General features: G+C 39.2%; 1 protein-coding gene across 2 annotated transcripts in view; it reads left to right on the forward strand.

Moving 5' to 3' along the window:
* Nucleotides 1-2,956: 2,956 nt before the first annotated feature.
* Nucleotides 2,957-22,767, forward strand: part of LOC147079769 (aminopeptidase N-like) — a 141,350-nt gene continuing 121,539 nt past the window's right edge. For both annotated transcript variants that reach the window (XM_085944111.1, XM_085944119.1), the window contains exon 1: nt 2,957-3,141. The gene's annotated coding sequence lies outside the window, so the exon portion shown is untranslated. The remainder of the gene's footprint in view (nt 3,142-22,767) is intronic.

Genomic DNA, 22,767 nt, shown 5'->3' on the forward strand with positions numbered 1-22,767 from the left:
GAAAAATCCACCGGAAAAATATTTACAATAATATGTTCACAAACAGACTTTTAATATATCACAAAATAGGTACATGATAATTTTTTGTGCAAAATAAATACATTCTTGAAGGAGTTTGTGTTAGTTTATTAGCTATTCGCACATTATACCTATTTAAAATTATTACCGGAATAATTTTGGTTTTTGAGCCATTCAATACATATTAACCCAGGGTTCCATTAGCAGAGTGTATAAATCGAGCCCTGTAGGTACAGGTACCGCACAGCGACCAACTGCAATAGTTTCATCGTGTTATGTTTTGATTTGATTGGGTCTTATCAGTCCAATAAGACCGGGTACGTTGTATAATATACGTTAATAATTAACAATTCATTGAATAGCGTACATTCCTAATTTGTAAATTGCGATAGATTTCGAAGGTTTTCTCTTCATTATGCTTACCGATCTCATGTACCTACCTTAATATTTAAAATGTTATCGTTATCAGTCAACTACCTATACAGTACAGTACATACAGACACATTATTTTTATTCATAAAATCGAATGTCAAAGACTGGCGGCAGGCGCTCCATCACTGATAACTTGATAAGACAATTCATTAATAACAGGACTGTACAATATTAAGACAAACATACATTACATAGGTAATGTGTAATTTTTTGACATTGTTTTATTGTAAACTTGAACAATGAACAAAGTAGTTTCATTAATTCATAAAAAATAATCAATATATTAATTGGTTGCGATAGAAATTTAGTGGAATGCAAATTTCCAATAAAAATATAACAGAGTTGACAACCACTGCTAACTTCTTCTTTCAAACACCTCTCCACACCACGCATGCGCGCGGCCGGCAGTGTTGCCTGCCGTATTACAATAATATTATTGTAGTAAAAATTAACTTATTTTTGGCCTCAGATTAATAATTAATATGATATGATGTGTTCCATCTTTTGGAGTGATAATTCATTTTTAACTATATGAGTCACAGAACTCAAAAACTCAAAACGCAAAAATAAATAAAAGACGATAATATTTCAAGTCAGATACAGTTTATTGTAATGAAAATAAAGTAATTATTGCTATTATGTACAAAAACATAGGTACTACGTTTATAGGAAGATAATACTTATGTTGTATAATAACCTACTCCTACGGTTGGTGTTAATTATTTGTCAGCACTGACAGATCGATGAATTATTCATTAATTTCGTTTGGCGAAATATAGCAAGTGCCACTGACCCCGCCCACGGAATAACGCATTTTTGTACATCCCCCATGCCCTGACACTCCGCATTTTGGAATCTAGCGTGTCCAGGGTGTTCAACTATAAGTTAAGGTTCAAATATATTCATTCATTAAATTGAATTATTATTTCTTGTCTATGGCAGGTTGGGTTATGTTCAAAATATTATCTATGGATGCAATATCGCAAGTAATTTTAACATACGCACACGTAGAAACTGTTAAAATTAATTGAAATTAGCACGAATAATGAATAATAATTCAAAATACTAATATATTAGATTTGGCATTTTCTATCATTGAATTTATAGAGATAGTGTTCATTCAAAATATTCTGCGGAATGACGAAACCATAGATTAAATTTGTCGCTGTGACAGCACAAACGTGATCATAATATATTTGAACCTTTATTACGAGCTGTCGCATTCACAAGTGGAAATCAAATGCGCGTGGGTTAACGGTGATAATTATTACCATCGTTCGTATCCGTTTGTGTCGTTAAAGATGTCTTTTCTTGTCTTGTCTTTTCAGGTCAGTCCATTGAGAAGAGTGCTCGACAGCAAATCACCCGGATCACGATCCTCAGTCATGCAGTCCTGGCGAAAAAGAAGATCTGATATTCGATTTATCTAAATAATTTGCGTTTTTTAATTGAAGTGGCTCTGTGTCACTGCGACTTGTTGTGTGACCGTAGTGCCATCTATTCCGGTGACGATTATGTATAATGTATTTAAACGAGATCACGATGGCTAGGTAGGTATATGGCTCGAAATGGAAAAGTTTACGAACCGGAGCGCTCAAGGATTTTCTGAAGATATTAATATAGTTATCAAATTTTATGTGTATTTTATAAAAATAAATGTGTTAGATTTTTTGTTATTATGGCCTATCTAGCTCAGATGGTCAAATTATTTTTTCCATGAGACGAAGCGATAATTTTATCGATTTCACGCACAGGAACCGCGCTCCATTTCGAGCCCTGGTACATGGAAGATACATACCCTGTGGTCTACACCAAGATTCAAATATCCGTCCACTTTTTGTAAGTTTATACACTTAACGCACGTCGACCTTGGAAACATTACTATCAATTTATTGTAATATTGTTTGGGCAGTTTACGTCATACAAACTTTCACGAATTATAACTAAATTACCATTTCACGAGACTAAGCATCGGTACTTCCAATGAAAGAATATTTTCCCTCGAACATTACACACTTCTTTGTCAGTAGTTTGCACCTGTTTTCCACTTTCATTGTAATAAAAAAAATGAATGTATCAAATTAAACTACTCTAGACGAGACCAAGAATATCATTTGTATGAAAACAATGTGTAGAAGTCGGTTATGGGGAAGCCAGCGGAGAGCACATTTTGAAAATAGCCGATATACTGGATTATTTTGTTAGGTTGGGTTAGGTTAGCTTAAGTTAGGTTAGGTTTTCATTCTCGAATTCATGATTTTTGCCTAAATCGGCTATGATAATGGTTTCCGTCTGGCTTCCCCGTGTTTTTCATCCGCGGCTAAATTACATAAATATGTATTTGGGGATAATAATTAATTAGCAGATTATGTTATAAGTGCAACTTTATAATTCTGGCGTACATAATAATATTTTCATCTATGATATAAAAATATCGCGTCTGGCAACAATCACATGATTTGAATTTGATTGGCTGCCGGGAGGAGAATGCATTTCGAATGAATTTATTCTAGTGAAGAGTTTCGGTCGAGGTGGACGTGTGTCACAATTGCGTGTGATTAACGGGCGACACGATTTTCCGTTTGCCAAACGTGTTTGAAACTTTCAGGTGGAACCTAAATGAAAATCATATTGCATCGAACAGTTCAGTGAACAGAGGAAGCATTTATTCACATTTTTTGCAGTGCAACCGTAAGTTACCATCCATTGATTAATAATAATTATTACAATGTAAACAGTGAATTTTTATTTTACACTTTCTTCGTGCGGCTTTTTCAAATTTTCATATAATATTGCAATTTTTCTATGCGTACTTATTTCGACTATGGTTTATTTAGATTGTGTTTAAATTTACGATCATTGTCCGTAAATATCTGTGCTTTGCGGTCAATTTATGATAATTATTTCAAAATTTTTATTTTTCATTAAATTATTTTAATAACTACTCAATTTATAAAATAATATTTTAAACTGAGTAGAAAATTTAAAATGGTAAATTACGAGTACTATATAAAACGAAAGAAAATGTGTAGTTTGATTATTTCAATGATTTCTCTGACAAAATAGGGTACAAGTAGGTAGTGTGTAAAATTTAATGGAACTGTTATTACTTATTAGCTATTACACCTATGATCGTAGATCGAGAAATATATGAGTCGTATAGTATCAAAAGTAGATCTGTGCATTATTCACAATTTCGAGAAAATGACGAAAAACGTTTTGTTGGGTTTGTTAGTGTTATAATAGCATGAAATAAGTTTCTACATTTAAAAATTAGAAATTCAATTCAAATTCAACTGTTCTACTTTTGTTTCCAAAGTATTGAACACTTCTAATTCTGATACCAAGCCCTATTTTCCATCATAATTTTATACGATACAAATATGATTTTGATTCGAATATTATATTGCTAGTCGTACATTATGGTCAGAAGAATAATTTGGCATACTTAGTTAAATTTCGATATATTTGCGACAGTTCTACTTTGGATACTATACGACTCATATCATATTATTATATTGTCTAAGTGATACGGTATTTATTATGGCGTACTGTCAAATATTTTACGAATTTGACACAGTATTCGACTGAGACCTAGTTATGCATGCACAAAACACGAGAATCATAAACGTTTATTGCCTTTTTATGACTATCATTTAATACTCGTGAGTGTATTTGGAATCATTCATTGCTTTTTGCTTATAATATAATATTCCACGTATATCACAACTGTGCCACTCTAGGTTGTTACTTACAAATCTCAAGTGTCGCGAACTAGGTAGGTATATTATAATATTATCCAGTGGCTACAATATTTCATGGCCCCCACACCTTGAAACGGGCCCCCAGGCTAGAATCTTCGGCGGGCCCCCCTACCTATCGCTAAGGTTAAAATCAGTGTGACGATATACAGTTGTGTAATACACATAGTGTAATTTAGGGTATTTAATAGCATATTTTTTGTATTTTAATTCACCCACTTGAATTGTGGAATTGTCGAATATCGACTAACAATAATTAATGTTGTATACTCGTGAAATAGCGCCGTATGCGACATTTTTTACTATATGTGCAATTTTGTGATGTGTGGTCGGTCCGCCACGCCGGCCCCCCTTAAGCCCGGGCCCCCAGGCTAGAGCCCTGTCAGCCCCCCTATTGTGGGGGGCCATGCAATATTGTGATGCTTTTCAGTGATAATTTCGCCATTTGCCCATTATTTGTACATATGTTTTAATTAGACGATAGTAATTTAGTAACAACTAAAGCCGTTTGTCGACCCGGCTCAAGTTTTTGACATATTATTTATTACCTATCCAGTTTCAAAAAAATGAAACATTTATTTGTTATATTATACAATTTATTAACATACAAACGAATCTGTGGACATTAAATATTTTGTCAGGCGAGTGTTGAAGTGTAAATATAATTAATTTACCAGTTATCAAATATTGTGGTCTAGTAATACCTATATAAACAATAATACCAAATATCTTTATCACATAGAAGTAGTTTTATATTATATACAGTTTATACCTATTCCTTCAAATATTACGTGTACAATTAACGGCTGGATGATTACATAAGGTATCTATTATAAATATTATGAATTTGAGTTCTAGACAATATAATTATGTTGGAATTAAAATTTATCAATCTATAATGCGTCTATTTTATTAATTAAACTCAGTAAATTTTAATTTATTATTCGTAGTTTTATGATCATTTTTCAACAAGTCGAGAAAGTATTCAAGAATCATCTTTTGAATAATAGTACAGAGTGCTACAACTGAGATACCCCACTGTTGAAAACGGTATAGAAAAAATCCTAATATTACCATTTATTATAAATCGCAGAAAAAAACAAAATAAGCATAGGATGTAGTTAATTATTTCAATATTAAAATTTAATTTTATAGTAACTTGTATTTTTGACTTATCCTACTGTTGCTTTCGGTTGCTATGTAGGTATAAAAATTATAAGTGTTTGATTTATTGTAATTTAAGTATTCCAATCACCGTTAATCGTATTCAGTATTAAAATACTAATTTCGAGATAATTGCACGTTATAATGTTTATGTCATATATCCAAATAAAATATGTTACACATGGAAACTCTACTTTTTCGCAAACATCAACCAAAAAGGTACTAATAATTTCCAAACCTGTACAATAATTTAATTGTTGATGAATTTTGAAAAATCTATGAATTGATAATACTGAATACGATTAACGGTGATTGGAATACTTAAATTGCAATATTTCAAACACTTTATTTTTTATACTTACATCGCTACCGAAAGCAACAGTAGGATAAGTAAAAAATACAAGTTTCTAGAAAATTAAACTTTAAATTAATTAACAAAATAGGTGTAAGTATGTTTATTTTGTTTCTTTCTGCGATTTATAATAAATGGTAATATTAGGATTTTTTCTAAACCGTTATCAATAGTGGGATATCTCAGTTATCATTTATTGTGGCACAATTTAAAAATCTCAGTGATTCATTATGTGATATTATAGCTTTAAGCAATCGATTAGCATTCTTATCTCAATATCGATTTTCTTTACGTTATCTATTTCTTTCACGCTATTTGTTTCAGGTAGCTTTGTTTGTTTTCAAGTTCCATACCGACCATAACTAATGTTGCCGAGTAGTCAAGTTACGAGTACCTAATTTTTTTACCCTTTTATTTTATTTTCGTTAGATTAGTGGGTAGTAGTTCACATATTATTTTAGTACTTACATAAAAATTACATAGCCTATTTGTTTATTATATATTATATGTCCGTTCGTAATACGATGTTATGGGCCTCCACAGAGTGGAGGTTTGTATTAACAGATTTTTGTTACCAGAAATGGATATTGGCCACTTGCTCAACGTATTGGGTCCATACTCTGACTCCAACTACAAATTGAAAAAAAAAGTGTTGTTTTGCCATACCGAGGATTCGAACCTGGGACCCTCGACAGTATAAGCCGACGCGTAAGCCGCTCGCAACACAAAGTGTAATGTGTCTTGGACTAGGTACAAATTTGCAATACCTACCAGGTCTTATAATAGGATAAAACGTAATTAAGAGATATTAAACAGCTTAAAACGGTGGTTGTCAATATGTGCGCTGGATCAACTCCAATTAAATATCACTATTCAATCCGCCGATGTACGCCCGGGTTACAACTATAAAAAATAAAACCAATTGTTGCACCAGTATACCGGTATGTGATCTACAATGTTTCTTTCACGTGGCGGGTTACGTCATGTGTGCCCCAGTTGAGGCATGGTCTAAAAAGATCGTGGCTAGGCGATGCGCTGATTGCGGGTCGCGGGTACAAATGACGCATGCCGAACGAAATATAATTTGTCATATAAATCCAACATGCGTCCATTTAATGTTCTGTTTATTCACATGGTGATATCGGTCCCGGCAAAGGTGAGGGAAGCGCTCATCAATGACGGGCGCATATATATGGGATGGGAATCCTTCCCAACCAAAGACTTTTGTGGCGTCGTCAAGTGCACAAGGTGTCACTTATACGGCCACATGGCAAAGAATTGTTCGGCGAGAAGCGCCACATGCGGCCATTGCACCGAGGAAGGACACGATAGGGCTGAATGCCCTAATATTAAGGCCCCCGGAAAGTGCCCGGCCTGCGCCAGGCACAAGAAGCCGCACCAACATGCAGCGATCGACCCTGATTGCCCAGCGCGCAAGTACGCAATGGCACAGGAGCGGAACCGAACGGATTATTCGATTCAATGATTCGGTTCGGTCAGTTAAATGCGGGCAAAGGGAAGGCTATAACGGCGGAGCTGATCAAGACGGTTCGGGAAATGGACATCGATTTGGTCCTGGTGCAGGAGCCTTCCTCCTACGGCCCCAACCTGGGTTTCAGTGGGGGTCGGGTAATGCACCACGGCCTGGGGTCCATGGCCTGCATCTTCGTTGCGAATCCTACCCTAGTGGTGCTACACCTTGCCCACTTGTCGAGCGAACTCTTTGCCGTAGCGGAGGTCTCCGACCGATCGGGGAACTCCATTGTGGTGGTCTCTTCTTACTTTAAATTCAGCGTAAACATCCTGAAACGCGTCGAGCAGCTCGGTAAAATTCTGTTTGCATGCCGCGGCAAACAGATTATAGTGGGAGCGGACGTCAACGTTCAATCATGGCTGTGGGCCCCCCGGGGGCCGCGGTCTGGCCGGGACAATCCGGCGCCCCTCGAGGAACTCGTGGCAACTCACGACCTGACGGTGCTGAATAACTCTAATAGTCCAGCCACATTCTCTACCAACAATGGGGAATCTCACATTGATGTCACTTTGATATCCACTGGTTCTGCCGGACGCGTCGTGAACTGGACTGTCCATTTGGAAGCGTCAGCAAGCGACCACCGTCTGATCACGTTCGCCTACAGGACCGAGAGGGGCCATGCGTCTCTCGCTCCACTTGTGAGCGAGTCACTGCCGAGGCGTTTCAGGACCAAGGGAACCGACTGGGTACGTTTTGACCGCGAGTTTGCTGAGGGTCTGGACAGGATGGCCTCGCGCCCTCCGCCAAAGGACATGCACGCTGCGGCTGAGGACCTCACGAATCTCATGATTGAAAAAGCGGAGGGCACTATCGGAAGGACGACCCCGAGACCATTGAAGTTAAACTCCCTCCACCAAACCCGCCCCGTACCACCCTCGGTCTTAATCGAGAGTATCACGGGACCCATCAATTGGTGATGTGAAGCATCTAAGAATTGGCCTGGGAGTGTCCTGGGAGAAGATGCCCAAGACTTAGATTGCTACGCTCAAAGTGAGCTCTGACTGAGTTTACTGAGTTTACTCTAATGCAAAGTGCCAGGGAGAGAAAAAGCACATGGAAATTACTAAAAAGAAAATGAACCTACTTGTTTATTAAATTAAAGAACGAAGCTAATCATACAGGCAGCAAAATTTATGTGAAGAGATCTTCACGCCCGTAGTAAGACGCCGCAAATTTTTTGAAAGCAAGATAATTGGCCTTAGTAGCAACCAGGTCGGACGGGCCGATGGGTCCAACAGCTGGTTGGACCGACCTGAGCATTTCCTCCCGTTCGGAGCACATACTCAGACACTCCCATAGGATGTGGTTGGCATCCTGTATTTCCCCTCCGCATGGACATGTCGGACGGCTTACAAGTCCAAGCTCGAAGAGCTTGCCAGCGAATCCACCATGACCAGTCACAAATTGACTGGTGTAATGGTCTGGAGTCAGATATTTGGTTATCTCCATTCGCCACTGTATGTTTGGAAAAAACGTATATGTGTGCCGGCCCTTGGTCGATTCGTCCCACTTTCGCTGCCAGGTCGTAATGGCCGCGTTAAGCGACATGAGTCTAATTCTGCGCCTCAATAATGCTACTCCTTCGCCAGCTAGCCGAGGGGGAGGGACGAGGTGAAAATCACCAACGTCGGCCTCCTCGCCCTTGAGGAGCAATATTGAAGCGCCGCTGACCTGAATATGCAGGTCAAGTGGGAGAATGCCGGCCAGGATCGGGAGCGCGTCAGTTGAGGTAGTACGGTAGGCCTTGGTAATGGACAGAAGCGCGATGCGCTGTCCTCTTAAAAGAGAGATTCTAAGTTTGACACTTTTGGGAATGCGCGGGCACCAAGCACTGGCGGCATAAGCCGCGATTCCCATAAAAATGGCGCCGTAGGCGATCTTGAGCGCCCTTAATTTTAAGCCCAATCCTTCACCAGCCATGCGGCCGATCCTCTGGAAGGCCACCCCAGCCTTGTGGACTTGGGTTTCGGCATGGTGTAGGAAATTTAACATTGTGTCCATTTTGACGCCTAGATAGGTGACGATCTTCGACACTTTCACTCTCGTGTCACCGAATCGGACTGTGGGTAGTCTCGAACAGCTAAGTCGTCTCGGTCCTTTAAGGACAATGGCTTCTGTCTTGGAAGGTGCGAATGATAGTCTAGTTAATCTACCCCAAGCCTCAATTGATGCTAAAGCTTCGCCAACGGTGCTCTCAATCTTCGCCCTGCTGTCGGCCTCGACCACCGAGACCGCCGAACCTCGCACCCTGGTGGAAGCCGAGACTGACAAGACTGAGAGACACGATGAGGAGGGCCAGAAGGGCCTTACAAGCAGCGCGAAGATCGCTGGAGGGGCCGCTGCACGCGGACCATCCGCTTGCGGTCACCTACAGGACCACTAGACTCAAGTTCAAAAAGGCAATCAGTAAGGCTAAGAAGGTGCACTGGAGAGAGTTCGTCACTGAAATGGGTGGCAATGATCCGTGGGGCCCCCCCTTCCGCGTGATGAAGCTGGGCTTACGGCCCGGAAAAGTCATGTCGGCGGTACGGCGCCCCGACGGATCGTTCACCAATAGCTCTGAAGAGTCCGCCACAGTCCTGTTGGATGCTCTTATCCCGCAGGACAACGAGTCGCTCGACATTGACAACGACCGCTTTCAGCAGCTTCGCGTCTATGCGCTGCTCCCCTTAAACACTCCGCGATCCGCAGCCACTACCATGTCCGAACTAGGGATCCTGTTTGCCAGCCTCCCGATTGGCAAAGCCCCGGGGCTTGACTGCATAGATAACGCGCTAGCGAGAAGGGCGTGGTCTCTTGCCTCACACGAGATCACGCAACTCTACAAAGAATGCATGCGTAGTGGCATATTCCCCGACTGCTGGAAAAAGGGTCATCTCACGGTGATCCCCAAAGCCGGCAGTCGCCCTCCTTGTGACCCGAAAGCGTATAGACCGATTACGCTCCTTCCCGTCTTCGGGAAGATATTGGAAAGATTGATAAACAGCAGGATTGAGTCCCACCTGTCGGAAAACTGTCCAATCTCGCAAAGACAATTTGGGTTTAGACCCGGAAAGTCCACCGAGGATGCGATTCGCTTTGTGATCGATTCTGTGGAGAGCTCTGGCAAGGACCTCGTTGCCGGGATTTTTCTCGACATTGCGGGCGCGTTTGATACTGCGTGGTGGCCCTTGGTTCTGGCAAAGCTTAGGCTGAAACAGATCCCCGGGGACCTCTTTGCCTTAGTTCAAAGCTACTTCAGCAATAGGGAGATAACCTACGACTCCGGCCCCAGCCTGATTCACAGGAGGACCACCATGGGGTGTCCCCAGGGCTCCGTCCTGGGACCCCTTCTGTGGAACATTCTGTTTGACGACGTTCTGTCCCTGCCACTGCCTCCGGGCTGCACGCTCGTTGCGTACGCCGACGGCTTGCTCCTGCTTGTTGGGGCGACGAGCCGACCGGCACTTGAGCGTGCAGCCACGGACGCCTTGGGCAGAATCCTTAATTGGGGGTTGCTGAACAAGCTGACCTTTGCCCCGAGCAAGACGGAAGCTGTCCTCCTCAGGGGTAGTTCTCGGGTCAACATAACTCGACGGCCGCCCACGGTTCGTTTTGGCCAGACCTCAGTGCGTTTCTCCGAAAGGGTTACGTATCTGGGAGTAATTCTTGATGACAAGCTGTCTTTCGTTCACCACGCCAAGACGGCCGTCTCTAAGGCCTAATTCGGCCTATCAGAGAATGGCCCGAATGGCGGGCAGCAATTGGGGACTTAAGCCTAGAGCCCTTAAGGTTGCATACGGCGCAATTTTCATGGGAATTGCCGGTTACGCCTCCAGCATTTGGCATTCCCGAGTAAACTCCTTAACTCTCGTGAGACGCGCACTATTAAGCGGGCAGCGACTTGCGCTGATCTCGCTTACCAAAGCCTACCGCACAACTTCTACTGACGCGCTTGCCGTACTCGCGGGGGTGCTACCCCTCGATCTGCACGTCCAAGTCAGAGGATCGATCACCCTCCTCTTGAGGGGGATCAGCACAATACTCGCCGGTGTCCATCTGACACCACCGCAGAGATCCGAGGACGTTCCTTACAGAAAGACTGTAAGTGACATTGTGTACAAGACCGCATTTGCGGCATGGCAGGCGAGGTGGACCGCCTCCCTCAAGGGGCGGCACACTAACCGTTTTTTTCCAGACGTATTCTGCAGGCACCAAACTAGAAGACTCCAACCTTCGCACTGGATTAGCCAGTTCCTCACCGGCCATGGCAACTTCGCCGCCAGACTCCACGAGTTTGGCTTGATAGTAGATGGGCCGGGTTGTACCTGCGGGCATGACCACCAAGATGTTGAACACATCCTCTGGGATTGCCCGCTTATGGAATTCGAACGAGCGGAGCTGTTTGCCAGGGTCCGTCCTCACACGGGCCCAATTGGTCATGGAGATCTGGTAGCAACCGAGGCCAACTTTGCGGCATTTGAGAAATTTGCAGCGTCGTATGGGGAGCGGGATAGTCCCGACTCTTCTGTAGACTCATCCATTTCAATTCGTGACACTCAGTATGCGGGTACACAAAGCGCTTAACGTCAGCGGACAGCAGAGCCAGTCCAAAAACAAACATTTTCTTTCTTAACTTTCTTCTTTAAGCACTACGGTGCATGGTTGCAGCATCAGTCCCGTGCGGCTCCGTCTCGGGACGGAATGAGCACTTAAAATCACTTCTTTCAGACACGTTTAAAGCGTCATAGAAAGCGGCCGTGCATATCCACGGTTGTGCATATATGACGGGTGGTGGTGGGCACTTTAACGTATGTTCTATTCGTAACAATAATCATATATTAATTGCCATGTTTTCTTTTTCAAGTAAATGGGTTACGTTTTTAGTCAGCTTTACACGATTTAAGAATTAATACCCCCGTCGCCATCACGAAACAAATTGACGTATTCACACCTCGACATTCGCTCTCCGAATGCCAGCGAGTCCAAAATTTTGTCGCGCCTATAGTTGAAAATTATTTGCCGTTTCACTAAAGTGTCGTCTCGTTTATTTCAATATTCAATAATGATCATTTTCGACAAACAGTTAAGTGTATGTTTATGATATTATAATATATTATATTGCATTCGAAGTATGAGCGATAAAGTCCACTACTAAGTGTCACAGCCTGAATATTATACAGGGCCTTGATTTGTGTATTGTCAGCTTAATGCCGGGTCCACACTGGCAACATGTCGCGCGACAACCTCGTTAAATTTTACGATAACTATCATAATTGCTTAAGAAATTTTACGATAATTATCATACTTATCGTAAAATTTAACGAGGTTGCCACGCGACATGTTGCCAGTGTGGACCCGGCATAAGGGCGGCACTTTGCCGAGCTGTCATTGGATAACCGTATCGAGCTTATGGACTAAGCCTTAGTCCGTCTAAGTACTAAATTTGCGTAATTAATAGTTTATATAATACAATCTGTGTTTGCTAAATATAAACTACAAAATGTACGCACCTTAAAACATATCAGTCAAATCACTAAAGAAATACCAGAATATGTTTATTAATACGCGAGAAATCACCAATTTATGTAGGTATCCTGTGAAAGTGCCATTACCATGGCCCCCACAAGGGGGAGGTCTGACAGAGCTCTAGCCTAGGGGCCCGGCGAAGCGAGTCCACCAGATAAGTGAGATAAACACACATCACAATTTTGCTTTAATAGTAAAAAAAGTCGCCTGCTTCCTTCAATAATGTTATTATTTACAATTATGTGGTTGTACGATATTTTTTTTAATTGTGTATCGATACTCGACAACTCCATGATTCAAATAGATGTATTAAAATATGCAAAAAAAACACTAAATATATACAATAATTTTACCGCGTACACCATTTAGAAAACGCTACGTAGAGCATCACACTGTCTTTGTCCTGTTTAATAGGTAGGGGGCCCGCCAAAGATCCTTGCCTGGGGGCCCGGTTCAGGATGCGGGGGCCATGGCCATTACCATAGTTTACCTCTCACATTTATAGGTTTGTTCCAGACAATTTTATGAAATGATATCTTATTTAAAACACCATGTAACTAAAACAAAACCGAATTAGAGAACGTCGGAAACGACAAGGAAATGTGGATAATGATTTTATTATAGTTACTAGTCTATGGGCGGCAGGTTAGATGAAAGTATGATAAAGCAGGCAAGTATGGTGAAAAAGTATGGCGAGGCAGGCTGGTAATCAATTTGCGGGAAAATTTCCACGTTAACATTTATAATTTATATTATATGGGTACGTTATAATGACCAAAGTAAATCTTCCGTGATTGATGCCCTGCATTTTTTTTATCGCGTCGCTATTTCTCGTAAGTTGTCAGCTATTGTAGGCCTGCTTCATTCAGTTGTATGAGAAAGCCGATTACTTACCCCTCTTTTTATTTAATACCTCTATGTTATTAGTCCTTTCGTTACAGATAAAGGGAGTATCTAAAGCTCTATCTTCTCCCTTCGTAGCGAGAGTAGGTATTACATTTCGCCGTAGCACAGTTCACCTCGAGCTGTCTTGCCGGAAGGATCTGATTGTTTCATAAAGCATTGCAGACAGTAATGTCCCAATTTTATTAAATTCAGTAAGAAGTATAATTGGTATTTCATGGGTTCAGTCCGGAACTCAACCAAGTATCAATGCGATACAGAATAAAGACCAAATCTATATATATATATAAATATATATATCTATTATATCTGATGGACAAGATTAAAAAAAATATCAATTAAGAAGTATCTATTTACTTTTACTTCTAAGTATAATTTTTAAAGAAACAGTTGTTTTCAGAATATATTTTTAGTTTCCACGTGATTCTCTGCGCGCCTTTGGACTTTATTAAACTCTTGTCGATCCACGTAAAATTCTAGGCCTGTATGCAATAGCGATGTTTATTAATATTTTAATCAAATGCATTTTGACATTCCAGCGTTGAGTAATTCAATAAAGATCCTTATCAATTCACCACCAAATTTCATTCTTGGTGAGACTTGGTGGCGTTAATTTAAGATAGAGACAAGTAGAAAAATTAATACCCATAATGCCACTTGTCACGCACATAATAAATTTAATAAAAACAAATTGTGCGTACGGAATATAAATTATTATTTATAGTATTGCCCAACGCGAGCGTGACCACGTTTATCTACTGACATTGCCAGGATAAAAAAAACCCTGTTTTATGGTAAATTTTGAATTTAGTCCAGCGGTGGCGAACCTATAGCACGCGTAAGAATCATGGATGAAATACATTTTATAAAATAAATTTTCATTTTTTACAAGATCCTATTGGCTATTCATCACGCTTGAATCGGCCGGACGGACGTCATTGTAATAATAATATGAACAAGTATTTTGTTTAAATCAGTGGTACACAACATATTTGCAAGAAAGGCCAGTTTATCCATTTTTTAATTTTTCATGTGGATAAAAGTGTTATCATTGATATATTTATACTAGACGATACATACATTTTAGTAAGTATTTTAAATTTAATAGCTATAATATATCAGCTACTTCAATCACTCTCCTCTCTGTATTACGTACATATATTATGTATTTGAACGATAGAACACAGTTTATAGGAAATTAGAATTTGGTCGTATTCAATGACAAATTTGGTGATGAAGTACCTACTTGTTATTTTGGGCTACAACAAATGCCAAATAAGAGCGGAGTTTGTGCATCACTGGTTTAAATGGTTTGTCACCAGTAAATGTTTTTGAATTGTCATAGGTAGATATAGGTTCTAATTATTTTAAATGCACTGCTGTCGCATTTACATAGATTTTCACGAAAGCGTTTTTAAGTTATTAAATTTCTAATAAACAAGAATGGTTTAAACTGCTTGTCATCAGTTTTATCACCAGCATGGTATTTTTGGATGGTTATTTATTATGCCTTCCACCTGTAAATTCAAAAATATCGTATTTGTTGCGGATTTTCCTCGTTTTTACTAATGAATTTGTGTTTAAGGTGAAAGGTTCAGTGAAACGGCAAATAATTTTCAACTATAGGCGCGACGAAATTTTGGACACGTTGGCAGTCTGAGAGCGAACGTCAAGGTGTAAATACGTCAATTTGTTTCGTGATGGGGACGGAGGTATTCATTCTTAAATCGTGTAAAGATGACTAAAAACGTTACCGTTTAACAGAATTTTCGTCATTACGCATAATAGAAAAATAAGCACAGGTGAGTCATGCCTTCCAAAAGTGATTTCGGAGGATTCCCTGCGAATTACCATTTCTTAATTAGTTATGTAAAAACATTCAAGCACATCCCTCGCTATGTATTTAATTTTTTCAGATTTTTCTTGGTGTGAAAAAGTTTGGGAAGCACGTTAAGCATTCTTAAGAGCCCGCAAACAATTAAGTATAAAAATTGTTCTTAAAGTTCTATCCAAACTTTTTACAAACTTATTTTAATATTTCGCCGTGGGTGGAAAATGTGTAAATGCACACTGCAAGTGCAAGAAGTGTGGCCATGTTTACGATTTTTTTTACTTCATTGGATGTAAGGTCTGGTAAATTGTTTTGAGACGCCAAAATTTTGTGCCACGTGTGGACGCCTAAACTACATTTTATTTCATGAATGAGCTTTGAGTTTCAAATAAAAATATATTGTGCTCTCGAGCTTCTACTTTTTATCGCTTCGTCAGAAAGTACCAAGAATCCGTACAATCAAAAGTTCAAGGCAACGCATTAACAGTTGGTCAAAAGCTTTATTTAACACGTCAACATAGCTAAGTACTCGCCACGTCAAAGTCGTCAATTAATATGCCAGATTTCTTATATTAATTATAATGATGGATGCGGACGTCTTACCTGGAATCTGCAAAACTAAAAATTTCCCACTCTTTCACATATGTACCCATTTAACCCAAGCCCCCTGCATTCGTCATTATTTGGACTGCATGTATTACTATGAAATCACACCCATGCCACATTGGTTTTCGCAGATACAACGTTGCCAGGCGCACGTAATAGGTGGGGGGGGGGGGGTTTCAGGACCAAACCCCCCCCCCAAGGAACGATAAAGTACAAATTATATTTGTGAATGGAATATTACTACTTTTTTAATCAGCAACTTATGACTGAGGACCGTGGCCCGGATGATTTGCCTGTCGAACAGATCCTATCGACATTCTACGAAGACCCGTGGCACTCATGAATTGATGCAACAATATGTGGGATCCCATGTCTAAATGACAAGACAGCGTTGACGACACAAATGGACATTTGTAACGATCCTAATAGCTGCAGGCCAGGTGTTCACCGTTGTACCGGATAGGAAATGACGAGGAGCTATGCATGGGGTAGGCGGGGTAAATGCGATCAATTTTGTGAACCCCGAACCTCCCGCTAAAATCAATTATTAATAATAAATTTTATATATTTTTTCGAAATGCCCCCCTCCACATATTCCATTTTTCTGTGTGCACGCCTAGACGTAATATCTGTTGCCCGCTGATGGCATACCACACGTCGCAGCCACTTTCCCCTTGGTGCTCCATGCTTTTACGATTATTATATCACAAGGATACACCCTTAAGCCGAAGTCCAGACGTGTGAACAATGTTTTCCATCCGCGACGGAAATACAGATCCACTGTTTGATGTTAGAAAACAATTATTTTGGTACATTTTGTATGTAGGTATGGATCGTCACCGAACTGATGTACCTTGGTACACACAATATTGAAAATACATATAAGTGGGCACATTTTGTTAGTAACAATAAGTTATACCTAATCTTGATTCTAGGAGATCACCTGTATGTCACAATGTCGTTCAAGTTCACTGTTAACTATACAGACAAGTGCGCGAACAGAACAATGATTTGGGGAGGTGTCAATTTTGTAAATACAGACTCTCTATGAGTAATCCGTCACCCCAAAAACCAGACAAGTGTCGAATTAGTGATAGCGGCGGATTATAGTGCATACATACAAAATATGGTATTTCATAAAAATAGTTTTTTGAGAAATTTGTACTAGCAAATTACGGTTTTCTTTATAAACAAAAATCAAGTTACTGAATAGTGCATATTTATAGGCTAAGTTTTTTTTAAGTTATTTATAGACTAAATACTTGACACAAACAGTTGTTCAGTGAGGCAGATATTTTTGATTCCTGGCTTTCCCTATGACCAAAAGCTTCAGTTAGTGTGTCCCGGTTGCATTGGAGCACGGAGCAAATAATAATAATTGTGATGCGGTCCTTGGGCACTTTCCTCCCTGATACGTTACTTTCTTTGCGATGAACGTGCATTTTACGAAGAAGTTTCCAAAATAAACACGTATGTTTATGCTTTGTATAATACTTGTACGCGGCGGACTACTGAATTTAATAATCGAATGCCGCCGAATTATAGAGCTTGATTTTGTGCTTTCAACTAGTAAAAATAACGGCGGATTATAATAGTTATCGGATAATCGAGCGGCGGATTACTGAGAGTGTACTGTTTATAATATATATATTTAGTATTTTAGGTGCGGTATTAACAAAATTTAGCAGGTGCCCCTGATTTCCACATTTACTCCGCCTAGGTATTACTTGCAGCTTCTCGTCGCTTCAACCGCGGAATACCACACTTTTTCAGGTACATTCGACGTACCCAGACTCATAAATTTTAGTCGAGCGATAAACACCTGGCCTGCAGGTGTAACTACGGGTTTCACCCATGAGTTATTGCGAGTTGTAGCATCTACATGTGGTTATCGAATGCTCGTGGCTTTACAGTCATGATTATATTTGGGCTGTAAGTGTCCGTTGTGTCGGCTTCATTTTTTAGATATTATGCTGTATCGGAATAATAATGCAAACATTAAATGTCCTAGATCAGGGATAGTCAACCTTTTTATACGTACCACACACTTGTGTATATCTGTTAGTAGTAAAATTTTCTAACCGCCCACCGGTTCCACAGTAATGGTGATTTATAAAGTAAGGAAGTAACTTTACTATATAATATTTTATAAAGCAGAGTTACAGCAAGTTAAATCATATAATAATAATTACTTACCAAGTACTTTATGTCGGACTTTCGCTAAGTTTGGCAGAATAAATCTTTATAAAACAACTTACTGTAGTTAAATCTATATTTTTATTTATACTTTGCATACATAGTAGCATGAAGTCTGATGAAAATACATTTAATTAATTAAATTATTAATGAGATCCCTGAGGCTGATGCCTCTACCGCCCACCATGAAAGCTGGAATGCCCACTAGTGGGCGGTGGGGACCAGGTTGACTACCCCTGTCCTAGTGCCACAGATCTTGCGTAGTATAGAATGCCGGCGGAGTGAGGCTGTTCGACATCCCAATGATTCAAGCCACGATCCTCAGTCATTGGGTCTTGTCTAAGACAAATAACAATAAGTAATAGTCATAGACTATAGATACATCTAGACGCCACCCGTTGCATTGCTAAATGAAGCTACGTGCCGTGCGTTTGGTTTGTGGGCGAGCGAACGCATTCGCCTACAAATGTTCGAGACCATAGACCATTTCGCTAGTGCTCGACCGAAGTGCTCGCACAGCTCAGAATTAAAATATAATTTTCTATTTTTTTACGTTATATTGTATTTTTAAGCGGTCAAAATGCCACCATTAGGTAAAGATATCCATAATTTAAGTTATTTTAAAGAAACACTAGGTCACTGATATTAAAATAAATAATAATATACAAATAAATTGTCACGAACATGTATCAACTTACCTATGAAACGTAATAGCATCTTCTTGCTTATCAGTACGGCTACCATATTTTAATACAACACGCAGAACCAGCTTTCCTACTTAATTAACTAAAAATATATACCACTGACTTTATGTTTAACACAAAAAATAGCAAATTTAGCAACACGAACTCGCAGATTATCGATGCTACATGAAGCGATTCACCACGATTTGCCAGCGATACTTTTGGAAACTGACTCAAACATATGTAGACCTTTTATCTTACTCTAGCGCGTGTCCAATCTAGTAGTATTCCAATTATCAACTAAATTATTTATATTTTTTCCGTTACTGGGGTGGAGGGGTTTGGATAATTCCTTCTCCCTTGAGTTAGCGCCAGACTTCACACCATTAAAACAACAATTCGGCCATCAGTAGTGGACGGTGCGAAGTGCGTTCGCGGGGTATTGTGCAATAATAATATAAAGACGAACGGTAGATTTTGAATAATATTATTGGGTAGGTACAGTAAATTTGTCAACCTGATTCTTTAAGACAGAATTTAATTTGTATGAGTAAACTACTAGATTAAAAATTCTATGGGGTGTATGTCAGTTACTAGGTAGGTATATAAATGGCTACGGCACCTCCAGACTGCAGATACGTGAAGGTCCGCGGCGCTGTTATGTTTGGGGACCCACCCCTCAGCAATGCCAGATCTAGCATTTTTCGCTAGGCATTTAAATGGTTTGCAAAAAATGCATCTAGCTTATGGCGTTTTTATTAGCGGTTTTTGATGCCTTCGACAGCTTTAAATATGCAGGGTAGGTAAAGTGTAGGTCAGTATTTTAACAACACGAAGAAACGATAGAAGCATCCATGGCGTTATGGTGATATAATGGTATCAGATATTATAATTTAATGTGTGCTTAGGCAGTGGCATCGCATTGACGATTATCGGAGATTCTGCTCTGGTATTACCTAATACTTATCATAGGTTGTTAGATTAATTAATTATTTTTTGTCAATTTTGAAATGAGTTTCTGGGAATGGGGTATGATTTTTTTGTATTTTTTTTAAATAGCTTGTTTTCGTACTCCCGTCTGGCATATTTTTGTCGATGACAATTGGCAACACTGACCCCCATGCGAAAATGTTGCATGTTATTAATGAAGATGGGTATGCATTGATCGGTGGTTATTTTAGATGTTGAACGGTTCATCTGCTACGTGATCGGATCCATGCGTTCTTGTTTTGGGGCGGAAGTGGTGATATAGCATTATTTTATATATTTTTCGATGACATGCATCTAAAAGAGTGTAGGTGACATGACCCAAGGTTGACTAGTACATTAACAATTCTTATTTTTGGACTAACGACCGATAATCATTAGCATAACCATTATGTGAATAACTTAAAATCGTTCACCAGCTCTTTACCATTAAATTTGTTCGTGCTCTCCACAAATTAGGGGGAATTGCGATGATGCGCGACAAGTCAACACACATAAATTTTATGCGCTCCGTCGCTTTTTACCCCTTTTCTTAGCTGTGATCAGAGCTGTGTTGTGTCCCGAACCGTGTTGACGACAGGCTGACGGCTAGGGTCGCCCAAAGAGCATTGTTCTTTGCCCCTAGTTGGACTATTGAAATTGAACATTTAAATGCTTATTGGCGATTTTAATTCATTGGATTATGTGCAATATTTTCAATATAGGATTTTTGCATTCTTGCTCCAGATGTAAAATAGAAAGATTTTGTTTTTAATATTCATTGTTCGCCAATATGGACGAAGCATCTGGAAAAAAAAATGACACTCACTTTTTTGTCGGGTCTGCCGAATGGCATAATCTGTTCTAACGCCATTACAATAAAGGTGATATTGCTATAAATTCCCGATGCTTTTTGTCGGGTCTGCCGAATGGGTTCGCTCAAATGAGCATTGACACGAGAAACACTGTTCTAACGCCATTACAATAAAGATCGTATTGATATAAATTCCCGATGCGTGATATCGCATAATGGAAATTGCGTGACGTCTACCTATACATGTGCGAATGTCGCTATGCGCGAATTTACTTGCTAGCTACTGTATTGAGTGTGTAGTTCATTAATAATTTCATTGTCGCCAATATACTCAAATATAGTTTGTAATTTATCAATTTTTTGAGTCGTGATATGTTAAAAACATCCAACCCCCTCAGTGTGATCTGTAGGTAATATTTAATATTTTTGAAATGCATTACGATATAAATATGTATCGTGAAATTGAATGAGATTAGAGTATTAGACCAATGCTATTTTCATAACTTTTTGTACCTAATTAATATTTTGAGCCTAAAGTGCTAAATAATCATGTCGTATGATCACATTAATTTAGTGATTCATGATATCATGATTAGTGTTTTACAAAGAAAACAATACATTTTCGTAATATTAAAAATTTCGATAACTTGATCGAAAGGGATTGCAATACCGAATAAGGAATATAAAAAAGGACATATCAATAATTATAAATATAAAATCTAATTAAAAGTTTGTTATAGCAATCTCTAAAGTACTTACCTACATTTATTATGTTGACCTTTATAAATATGTATAGATCATAATATTTTAGAACTGCTAATTTTTTAATTTTTACAAATAAGTAAATAAATCTCTCTGAAATTCAACTTTTGTAGGATGTACTATTATAGTTATAGAATTATTTGTTCTGTTATAAACCTAAATAGGCTACCTGTCAATTGGAGATGGTCAACTGAAATAACACCTTTGAACTTGTGGCACGCAATATAAAAGTGGGGCCACACCGAAAACAAGTCGCGCGACAACTCGTTAAATTTTACGATAAGCATGATAATTATCGTAAAATTTAACGAGTTGTCGCGCGACTTGTTGCCGGTGTGGCCCCACTTTTAGGGCATGCAAATGTCAGCGGCGTATGCGAAAATCGGATTTCATGACACGTCGTAAGTATTATTATTATTCCGACAAGTTTAGTATATATTTAAATATATATAAATAAATAAAGTGCATTCAATTGCTTTTCAATAATTCATGAATTGCAATGCCACATTCAAATTTTCCACGGGATGGAGCGATAATATCGGGGATTTAACGTTCCGGAGTTGTCTTCCGGTGCGCTCTGGTTCATTTCTAGCTCTGATGTTAGTTCTATATTTTCTTTATTATTAGTTCTAATTATTTATGTAATATTCGCCATTAATGTCCATAGTTGGTTGTTGAACATAGCCATGCAATCAAAGATGTTGCATATTTTTTATTACGGATGATTAAGCGTATTGTGATTTTCCTACGTGAATCTCTGAAGTGTCCAGTTTATAACAAGTACGATTATTCTGTGTCTAAACGTTTTTTCAAATTTTTTTATGAAAATTAGTAGACCAGTGGCCCGATCCGTTTGATTCACTTTCATTGTATGTTTTTGGTCCCCCTCAACTGAACAGTGTTTTCCTCAATATCATTGAATGTGAGTGATACTAGGTATAATAAACTGATTGAACCAACTTTACTGACAATACAAAAATAGTTCCTCCATGCATATTATAATGTGTATGATAGAATACGTCTTCGTGAATATGTGTGTGGAGGCATTCAAATAGGTACCATTAGCTGTTTATGATCGTTTTGAAATGTCATATTACGTCATAGCACTCTTTATTATGCAGTGGTTCCCAAACGGTGTGGGTCACAATGGACAGCATGGATACTGTGCGCCTTCTATATATTGACATTACGCAATGGCGCTGGATGCGACTGCAGTATTACGCCACGCGCATTGGGG

The sequence above is a fragment of the Rhyacophila brunnea genome, unplaced genomic scaffold (assembly GCF_057557595.1).
Source record: "Rhyacophila brunnea isolate RB1 unplaced genomic scaffold, BYU_Rbru_1.0 scaffold_1, whole genome shotgun sequence".
Lineage (NCBI taxonomy): Eukaryota > Metazoa > Arthropoda > Insecta > Trichoptera > Rhyacophilidae > Rhyacophila > Rhyacophila brunnea.